Raw genomic sequence first — 11,354 nt, 5'->3', positions numbered from 1 at the left:
AAACCCCATCATTTCCAACCGTAATCTGCTTGGCATCACCGTGCCGCGCCGTGTCCTTAAGGACAAGAAAGTGAGGGTCATCATACTGTCGCTCTCTAATGCACTTATACAAGAAAGACCGAGTGACTATACAAGCTAGAACACGACTGGGCTCTGAAACGTCCAACCTCACGAACTGATTGGCCAAAGTATGAACATCTGCATCAATCGGCCTCTCACCAACTGGAATGTACACAAGGCTGCCCATACTCACTGCATTTCTACTCAAGGCATCGGTCACCACATTTTCCTCCCGGGATGATACAAAATGGTGAGATACATCAATACGAGATGCATCATAATACACCGTGTAAGATCCTGAACATGTGGGCAGCACCAACACTGGTGCCGTAGTCAAAGCAGTCTTGAGCTTCTAAAAGCTCAACTCACACTCATCCGACCATATGAATGAGGCACCCTTCTGGGTCAATCTGGACAGTGGGGCTGCTATAGATGAAAACCCCTCCACGAACCGATGGTAATAACCCACCAAACCCAGGAAACTCCGAGTTTTCATAGCTGAAGTGGTTCTAGGCCAGTTTTAAACTGCGTCAATCTTCTTAGGATCCACCTGTATGCCCTCTGCCGATACGACGTGCCCCAAGAATGCGACCGAGTCCAACCAAAACTCGCACTTTGAAAACTTGGCATATAACTGGCTATCCCTCAGAGTTTGAAGTACAATCCAAAGATGTTGCTCGTGCTCCTCTCGACTGCGGGAGTAGATCAAGATATCATCAATATATACAATCACGAAGGAATCCAAGTAGGGCTTGAACACCCGGTTCATCAAATCCATAAATAATGCTGGGGCATTTGTCAACCCAAATAATATCACTATAAACTCATAATGCCCATACCAAGTTCGAAAAGCTATCTTAGGGACATCGGATGCCCTAATCTTCAAATGATGGTAGTTAGACTTCAAATGAATCTTCAAAAATACCTTGGCACCCTGAAGCTGATCAAATAAGTCATCAATCCTCGGCAATGGATACTTGTTCTTGATGATGACTTTGTTCAACTGCCGATAGTCTATGCACATCCTCATCGATCCATCTTTCTTCTTCATAAACAACAAGGTGCACCCTAGGGCGAGACATTAGGCCTAATAAAGCCCTTATGAAGAAAATCTTGTAGTTGCTCCTTCAATTCTTTTAACTCTGGCGGGGCAATACGGTACATCAGAATAGAAATGGGCTGAGTACCCAGAGCCAACTCAATACATAAATCAATATCTCTGTCGGGCTGCATCCCCCGCAGGTTTGTAGGAAATACCTCTATAAACTCACGAACAATATGCCCTGAATCCATGGAAGGAACCTCCGCACTAGAATCATGGACATAGGCCAAATAAGCTAGACCCCCCTTCTCGACCATACGTCGAGCCTTCACATAAGAGATAACCCTACTGGTAGAATGTCCAGGAGTCCCCTTCCACTCTAATCGAGGTAACCCCAGCAAGGCTAAGGTCACCGTCTTGGCGTGGCAATCCAATATAGCATGATAAAAATGACAGACAATCCATACCCAAAATGACATCAAAATCTACCATATGAAGAAGTAGAAGATCTACGCTAGTCTCAAGACTCTCAATAGTAACCACACACAAACGATAGACACGATCTACTATGATAGAATCTCCCATGGGTGTGGATACATTCACAGGAGCACCCAAATAATCACGAGGCACAACCAGATAGGAAGCAAAGTAGGATGACACATAGGAATAAGTAGAGCCCGGATCAAATAGAACTGAAGCATCTCTATGGCAAACTGGGACAATACCTGTGATAACCGCGTCAGATGACTCAGCCTTAGGCCTCGCTATAAAATCATAAAATCGGGGCTGGGCCCTACTACTCTGAACCGCGTCCCTGGGATGGACTCTCACTGGTTGGCCTCCACCTCTAACGGGCTGACCTTCACCTCTAGATGTCTGAACCCTACCTCTAGCTGGCTGAGAAGGCGGTGAAGCAACCGATGCCGGAACCATGGCACGAAAACCCTGCTACTGTGAGTTGCCCGGTGCCCGAGGGCAAAATCTAGTCATGTGACTCGGGTCACCACAAGTATAACAGGACCTTGGCTGCTGTGACTGCTGACCCTTAAACTGACCCTGTCAACCTGAGTAACCACCCTGAAAACTCTGGAGCGGAGGTGCACTAATAGGAGCTGGTGGTGCACTATAGGCTAGATAATCGGGATGAGACATATGAGGGTCGCGACCACCTGAAGCACTATGAGATGCCTGAAGCGCTGAGTAAAACGGCCTAGGAGGATGGACTCTACCAAAAGTACCACTGCCTCTTATCAGACCCCTGCCCTCTCTCCTGTGCAAGAACCATCTCAATCCGCCTAGAAACATTAGCAGTCGTCTGAAAAAAATTGCACTCCGAGTCTCCTTGGCCATCTGTAGCCTGATAGGGTATGTGAGTCCATCAATAAACCTCCTCACCCTCTCCCTCTCAGTAGGAATCAAGAGAAGAGAATACCGAGCTAGATCCAAGAAACGGGTCTTGTACTGAGTAACAGTCATACCGCCCTTGCTGGAGACGCTCAACTGCCTGCGGTAATCCTCTCTCAGTGTGATAGGGAGAAACTTCTCCAGAAATAGCTGTGAGAATTGCTCCCAAGTAAGTGTAGGCGACCCAGCAAGTCTGGTCAACATGTAATCTCTCCACCACCTCTTGGCGAAACCCGTCATCTGAAACACAGCAAAATTTTCGACTTTGGTCTCAACTATACCCATGTTCCGCAGCACCTCATGACAGCGGTCAAGATAATTCTGTGGGTCCTCAGAAGGTGCACCACTGAAGTGAACTGGAAAGAGATTAGTAAACTTGTCCAACCTCAATATGCCTTCAGAAGACATGGCGGGCCTATCACCGGCCTATGCCGCAACAACTGGCTGAGCTACCCCAAATGGTAGGGCTGCTGAAGTCTGATACTAGGGAGCCATCTGCTCCAGAGTGTGAGTAGTAGGAGTCTGTGCTCCTCCCCCAGCCCGAGAGACGGCTGGTTCCACAGGAAATGTATCGGCCTAGGCCACACTCTCTAAAAGGCCTACCAAACGAACTAGAACGTCTTGAAGAACTGGAGTGGCGATGAACCCCTTCGGGACCTGAGCCGGTCCAACAAGTACAGTATGAGCTGGAACCTCCTCATCAAAATCCACCTGAGGTTCCACTGCTGGTGCTGCTGCTCGAGCTCTAGGCTGAGCTCTGGCTCTGCCTCGGCCTCGACCTCTGGCCCGACCTCGGACTTGACCTCTGCCCCTCGTAGGAGCTGCCATTGGGGGCTCCTGCTGCTGTCCAACTGAAGATGCAGTACGTGTTCTCGCCATCTGCGAGAGAATGAGAGTAGAAGAGTTCAATCATAAATAATAAAACAAAATAGCACAACAAAGAAGAATAGAAGTGAAATTGTTCCTAAACTCCGTAGCCTATGGAAGATAAGTACAAACGTCTCCGTAGCGATCCTCCAGACTCTACTAAGCCTGCTCGTGACTCTTGAGACCTAAGTAACCTAGTGCTCTGATACCAACTTGTTACGACTCGGAATTTTCGACGTTCAGGATCATGATGGCGCCTAACATTTTACTTGCTAGGCAAGCCAACGTTAACAACCAACCCAATGTACTCCGTAAGTGTCGAGCCTAACCCTGACGAGGTAGTGACGAGGCTATGACAGGACCATAGCGTAATTAAACTTGTGCAAACAAAAATATACGAACAACATAACAACAATAAAGATTAAACATGTGTTATTGGGAGGGGGCATGCGAGGGGAAACATGATACGATAACTATAACAGAAATGGAAACATAAAACCGTCAAGTAAATCACCAACAAATGGAAATGGCTAACACAATGCATAAAGACTGCACGGCATCACCCATCGGTCTTTTGCTCTCAAACTCACCATGGAACAACAACAATGGCACGACATCACCCTTCGTGCTTTTACTCTCAATCTCTCCATAAAATAATAAATATGGCATGATATCAGCCTTCGTGCTTTTACTCTCAATTTCATCATAAAACGATAAATATGGCACGACATCACCCTTCTTGCTTTAACTCTCTTCCTCACTGTGTATTAATTAATAATGAAACAATAATCGGCACGACATCACCCTTTGTGCTTTAACACTCTCCCTTACCAGGTAGCAGTGAATATATATATATATATATATATATATATATATATATATATATATATATATATATATATATATATATATATATATATATATATATATATGATTAGGGAGATAGAATAAGCAAGAATAAACCTTACGTCAACAACGGTTCCATAATACCAAACCTCAACTTCCAACAATACCTAATTATCATAAATAGTTCATAAATGCGTAAAGAACGATCAATTTAGTAATAGACTAGTTTTAAGCATGGATTTTGTAATCAAAGAAGGATATAAATTAAAAGAAACAAGTCTCACCCGCATGCTTTAACCCAAAAACAACACATAAGTAATCGTCACCTCACATATACATTGTACCCAAACATTTAAACACGTAACAAGTTGGCAAACAAGTCCTAATCCCTCAATTTAAGGTTAACCGCAACACTTACCTCACTCCGCAGTTAATTCAAAGCACTACTTGGGCCGTTCCTCTAGAATCCACCTCCAAACCACTTGTATCTAACCATAATCGACTCGATAATGTCAAATAATACTAAGGGTATCAATTACAATACATAAAGATAGGATTTATACACTTTTTCCAAAAAGTAAAGAAAAATTAACCCCTGATCCGCTTGGTCAAAACCTGAAGTTTGGACCAAAATCTATTTACCCATTCACCCCCGAGCCTGATTATGTAATTTTTTTCGAAATTTGACCTCAATTTGAGGTCTAAATTCCATTTTTTACAAAAAACTCCAATTCTACCCAAATCTTCAATTTCTACCATGAAAGTCCTATATTTAAGGTTGAAATCTTATGAAATATAATGGATAATTGAAAGAAAGTAGGTTAGAATCACTTACCAATGAATTGGGGAGGAAAAGCTCTTGAAAAAATCGCCTATAAGGTTTTTAGGATTGAAAATTGGGAAGAATGAGAAAAATCCCATCTAACTCAGCTTAAGTCCAGGCGGAGATGTCGCAATTGCGAACCCTTTAAATGCGAAAAACACTTTGCAAATGAGAAGGTCTCACACTTCCACTGCCATCGCAATTGCGATGGTTTGTTCGCAAATGCAAACTTGGACTCCTCGCAATTGTGATAATTTTGATCGCAAATGCGAACTTTGCTCCCCCAGCCCCACTTCGCAATTGCGAACCATTGGTGCCCAGCTATTCTTCGCAAATGCGAGAAGTAGCTCTCAAATGCGAACCTGATGAGGAAACTGTCATATCGCAAATGCGTAGCCAGACCTCGCAATTGTGAGGTCTGAGACCTGCACCAGAAACAAGTTTTGCACCAACTATTTTCTAAGTCCAAATTCACTCGGTAGCCTATCCGGAACTTACTTGAGCCCTCGGGGCTCTAAACCAAACATGCACACAAGCCTAAAATCTCATACGAACTCGCTCGCGTGATCAAAATACCAAAATAACACCTAGAACTACGAATCAGACACCAAATCAAATAAAATTTTCAATGAAACTTAAGAATTTCCATTTTAACAACCAGACGTACGAACCACGTCAAACCAACTCCGTTTTGCATAAAATCTGTCAAATAAGTCATAAATATAGTAATGAACCTATGCCAAACTCCGGAACCAAAATCCGGACCCGGTAGCAATAGAGTCAAACTTTGATCAAGTCTTTAAATTCTTTAAACCTTTAAACTTCAAGTTTCTGACAAAATGCGATAACTCGAGCTACGGACCTTCGTATTCGATACCGAGCATACGCCCTAGTCCCAAATCACAATATGGACCCACTGGGACCGTCAAAATACAGATCCGAGTCCGTTTGCTCTAAATATTGACCGGGGTCAACTCAAATAAATTTTCAAGGCACAAATTCACATGTTAATCAATTTTTCAGATAAAAACCTTTTGAATAAAAAAGACACAGATCGTGCACGCAAATCAAGGAAGGCAAAAAGGAGCTATTTTAGGTTTCGAAACACTGAATTAAGGTTTAAACTCTAGATGACCTATTGGGTCATCACGGCTTTTGAGTGAAATAATCTGTTTGATATTGTAAATGAGCTATTTGATTTTAAAAAGAGAAAGATATGAGAATTGCTAAGGGGTATAACTATGAATTTTTTTAATGTTTTATTTTTTAAAAAATTAATAACACGTGTCACGATCTTATTGGTGCGTGAATTTACACATATTCTGAGAAATTGGTAAAGAAAAAAGTGGTGTGTCTTAGACACATTTTGAAAAGGTTGAGTGTGTAAAGTAATTTTCGTTCGCAAAAAGTGTGTAACATGGATTTGGTCCATAGTTTAGGTGGTAACTTATGTATTTTGCCTAATTAAAATATTTGAATGATTTATCTAGACACAGTTAATCTTTGCCAAATGTGGCCCTTTCTTTGGCCGTAATTCAAAACCGATTGATTTGAGAAGATCAGACATAATCTTTATAGACTTAAAATATGTAAGGACCTTACTTTTTGCGAACTCAGACATATCCGAGTCATTTATACATCGGGGTCTAAGCTCTAATGGCTTCGTCCCTTAAGTTGGTCGTAGCCTTTCGTATTTAGGCCCTGCCTTGTAACCTCGGTGCCCTCGGGGTTTAGTAGCCCGATTTGCCCGATCTTACTATCAGCCGAGAGTCCTCAGTTCAGGGAAACCCGTAGGCTTAGGGGTCTTTAAATGATTAGGCATGATCTTATGGACTCTTACTGCCTATGAGGTTTCATGCCCCTGGTTAATGATGGCCTGAGAGCTTAGAAGGTTTTGAATCCAATATTTATTCTAAGTGACATAAAAGTAACATTACTAGTGTAAGCATGAATCGATGAAGTATATAAGGTGAATTTCTCACTTTATTACTACAAATGTAGTGTAAATAATCGAAGATATAAAAACTATCCGCCACGACGAGAATGAACTATCCGGGCACGATTAATTTGATCGTTTGACCGTTACAATAAATCTTATTATTCAGGCCTTGGATTTTGATGCCGAATAAAATCGTCTTTGAAATTTCTGAACTCAGATCTTTGAATCTTGATTCAGGGTGTGGTAGTCCCTTCGTACTTGAGGTCGAATGTTGAGGGCTAGAGTACTAACAATCTGATGCAGGCAGTCACTAGTCCTCGGTGCTTGACCAATCTTCAAAGCTAGAGTAGCATTCTTACTATTGCCTCATTAAAAACCTTGTCGTAAAACCCACTTCGAAAAAAATGGTTTAAGAAAAAAATAGTGCAACACATGCTTTTGGACCTAATTCTTGGACATGGCTTCGAATGAGTACCTACACGGGTTAGTTCGAAGGATAATAAACCTCAAATAAGATTAGATATTCATTCCTTAGTAATAGTACCGCTTTAAGTATGTCACATTCTAGTTGTTTTGGAGTTGCATGCCATTTTCGGACTCAAGCTGGTACGAGCCCTTTCCGGTTATACTGGTGACTCTATATAGTCCTTCCCAATTCGGGGCTAGTTTCCCGTCATTCGGTTTATTTGTATGTAGTGTGACCTTTCTCAATACTAAGTCCCCAACTTGAAAGTGTCTAAGATTTGCCCTTCGGTTGTAATACTAAGTCCCCAGGACGGCTTCTCGCAGTTCGTCTGCTAAATTCAGAATTGTGGTCATGGCCTCGTCATTTAATGCTTTAGTAGTATATTGGAACCTCAAGGTCGGTTCCCCCACTTCTACTGGAATCAAAGCCTCTACACCGTAGTCTAGAGAAAATGGTGTCTAACCTATACTCGACCTCTAGGTTGTTTGAGACGCCCATAGGACCTCAAACAGAATTTCCTTCCACCTTTGTTTTTAATCCGTCAATATTTTATTCAGGTTCTGCAGTATGGTCTTGTTTGTCGACTCTTCTTGACAGTTCGCGCTCGGGTGATAAGGGGTCGATAAAACATTTTTGATTTTTTGATCTTCAAAGAATTTATTGACCTTGTTGCCGATAAATTATTTCCCATTGTCACACGTAATCTCGGCTGGTATCCCAAACTGGCAAATTATGTGATCTCGGATGAAGTCTATAACCTCCTTATCTCTAACTTTCTCAAACTCCCGTGCTTCAACCCACTTGGAGAAGTAATCGATCATAAGCAAGATGTCTTGAGCCTTACCGTGTGACCATGGTAAAGGATCTATGATATCCATACCCCACTTCATGAACGGTCAAGGGGAAAGGACCGGGTGAAGCAATTCCCCCGGTTGGTAGATCATTGGGGCATGTCTTTGACACTCGTCGCATTTTTGAACAAAGTCTTTTGCATCATTCTCCATTTCGTTCCAATGATACCTGGCCCTAATCAATTTCCGAACCAACGATTTTGCTCCCGAATGGTTTCCGCAAGTCCCCTCGGGGACCTCCCTCATCACGTAATCGGTCTCCCCGGGCCCTAAACATCTTGCTAATGGTCCGAAAAATGATCTTTGGTACAGTTGTCCTTCAACCAAGAAAAAACTAGCTGCTTTAGTTCGAAGGGCCCACGATTCTTTTGTATCCGATGGCAGTTTCCCCTTCTCAAGGTAGTCCACCTATTTATTTCACCAATACTAAGTCAAACTCGTTGAATTTACCTTGGCATGACTGACTTCTATCACTGAGCTCATCAATTGCACCACTGTTCCAGAGTTAAATTATTCGGAGTCCACTGATGATCCTAAATTAGCCAAAGCATCCACCTCACTATTTTGATCTCGGGGCACATGTTATAGAATCTATTTTTTGACTCGATGTAACTCTACCTACAATTTATCTAAGAAACTCCACATCTGGTCTTCTTTGACTTCGAAAGTTCCGTTGACTTGGTTACGAGGAGGAATCGTGCTTGGCTTCAATAACCTCAGCCCCTAGGATTTTATCCAGTTCTAGACCTACAATCATAGCTTCATACTCGGATTCATTGTTAGTTAATTTTACTGTTCTAATTGATTGCCTTATTATGTTATCTGTGGGGGGTTTTAGTATGATACCCAACACAGACTCTTTCGCGTTGAAGGCACCATCCGTGAATAAGGTCCAGATACCCGAGCTAGTACTTGAGGCAAGTAATTATTATTTATCGACCTCGAGGATCATGACCGGTGTGAAATCGGCCACTAAGTCTTCCAATATCTGGGGCTTTATAGTTGTTCGGGGTTTGTATTTAATATCATACCCGTTAATATCCACGGGCCACTTTGCTACTCGGTCTGAGAGTTCGAGTTTGTGCATAACATTCCTTAACGGGTACAAGGTCACAACACATATAGGGTGACACTGAAAATATGATTTTAGTTTCCTAGATGCACTTAGCAAGGCAAGCGCCAATTTTTCCAGGTGTGGATACCTCATGTCGGCATCACCTAGGGTTCTACTAACATAATATATAGGAATTTGCATACATTCTTCCTCCCGAACCAGGACGCCACTTACTGCTACCTCGGACACTGCCAAGTAAAGGTATAGTTGCTCGTTCTCCTTTGGGATGTGCAGCAAGTGAGGGCTTGATAAGTATTGTTTGAGTTCCTCCAAAACCTTTTGGAACTCCGGGGTTCGGAGAAGTCGCTCTTTTTCTTTAGTAACGAGAAAAATAGGTGGCTTTTCTCCGATGACCTGTAGATGTATCAACTATAATATGGCTATTCCCCCGGCCAATCTTTGAACTTCTTTAACGTCGTTGACCACGTTGATATCTTTTATGGCATTTATCTTATCCGATTTGATCTCTATTCCCCTGTTAGATACCATGAAATTGAGGAACTTGCCTGAGCCAACTCCGAAGGCACACTTCCTTGGGTTCAACTTCATAATATATTCCTTTAGTATGTCGAAGGTTTCCTGGAAAAGCCTCAAATGGTCCTCTGCTCGTAGGGACTTAACTAACATGTCATCAATATAAACTTCCATCGATTTTTCTATTTGATCCTCGAACATTCGGTTAACTAGGTGTTGATGTATGGCACCGACATTTTTTAACCCAAAGGGCATCACATTATAACAATAAGTGTCGAACCTAGTTATAAAGAAGTTTTCTCTTGGTCCTTCGGGTCCATCCATATTTGGTTGTACCTGGAGTAGGCGTCGAGAAAGCTTAGCATATCGTGCCCTGCCTTTGTATCAGTCATTCAATCGATGTTGGGCAAAGGAAATGAGTCCTTCGGGAATGCCTTATTCAAATCCTTATAATCTACATATATCCTAAGTTTATTTCCCTTTTTAGGTACGAGGAATATGTTAGCTAGCCAATCCGGGTATTTGACTTCTCGAATGGAACCAATTTTTAAAAGTTTAGATACATCGTCCTTGATGAATGTGTATTTAACCTCGGACTGTGGCCTCCTCTTCTGTTTAACCGGATGGAAGCTTGGATCCAAACTCAATTTGTGAGTCATTATCTCCGGTGGGATTCCTGTCATATCTAAGTGGGACCAGGAAAAACAATCAGCATTAGCTTAAGAAAATCAATGAGTTTTGTCCTGAGCTTGGGGGTTAACCTCGTACCCATGTATACCTTTCTATCCGGCAGATGTTCGAATAATATGACTTGTTCTAGTTCCTCGATTGTTGAATTGGTGGCATTAGCGTCATCAGGTTCTATGAAGGATCTTGGGACCCTGAAGTCATCTTCCTCATCTGTTAGATGTTCCTCCCATTTTTCTGGCTCGATCAAGGCTGAGACCTGTGATTGCTATTTAGTGCTTTTCTCTTCGATCAGTCCCTTATCTTTTGATGTCGTGATCACGGTATTGGGATCTCTTCTTCGACGGCGAACATCTCCTTTGCAGCCGGTTGTTCCCCGTAGACCGTTTTGATTCCACCTGGGGTTGGAAATTTCAACGCTTGGTGCAAGATCGAGGGTACCACCCTCTTGCTATGAACCCACGGTCACCCAAACAAGGCATTGTACCTTATGTCCCCCTCGATCACATTGAACTTTGTTTGTTAAGTGGTTCCACCCGTGTTGACCAGTAGGGTGATTTCACCCTTCTTTGTCTCGCGCACCATATAAAACCCGTTAAGTACTCGAACTGCTAGTACGATCTGATCCAACAACCCCCAATTTTCGACAACTCTCCATCGGATGATGTTGACCGAGCTACATAAATCAACTAACATGCACATAACTCAAGATTTATTAATAAGTACAGACATTACTAGTGCATCATTGTGAGGTTAAATGACGGCCTCAACATCCTCGTAA

The sequence above is a fragment of the Nicotiana tabacum genome, chromosome 24, assembly GCF_000715075.1.
Source record: "Nicotiana tabacum cultivar K326 chromosome 24, ASM71507v2, whole genome shotgun sequence".
Taxonomy (NCBI): domain Eukaryota; kingdom Viridiplantae; phylum Streptophyta; class Magnoliopsida; order Solanales; family Solanaceae; genus Nicotiana; species Nicotiana tabacum.
The sequence above is the reverse complement of the archived record's forward strand: the minus strand, read 5'-3'. Positions refer to the sequence as shown.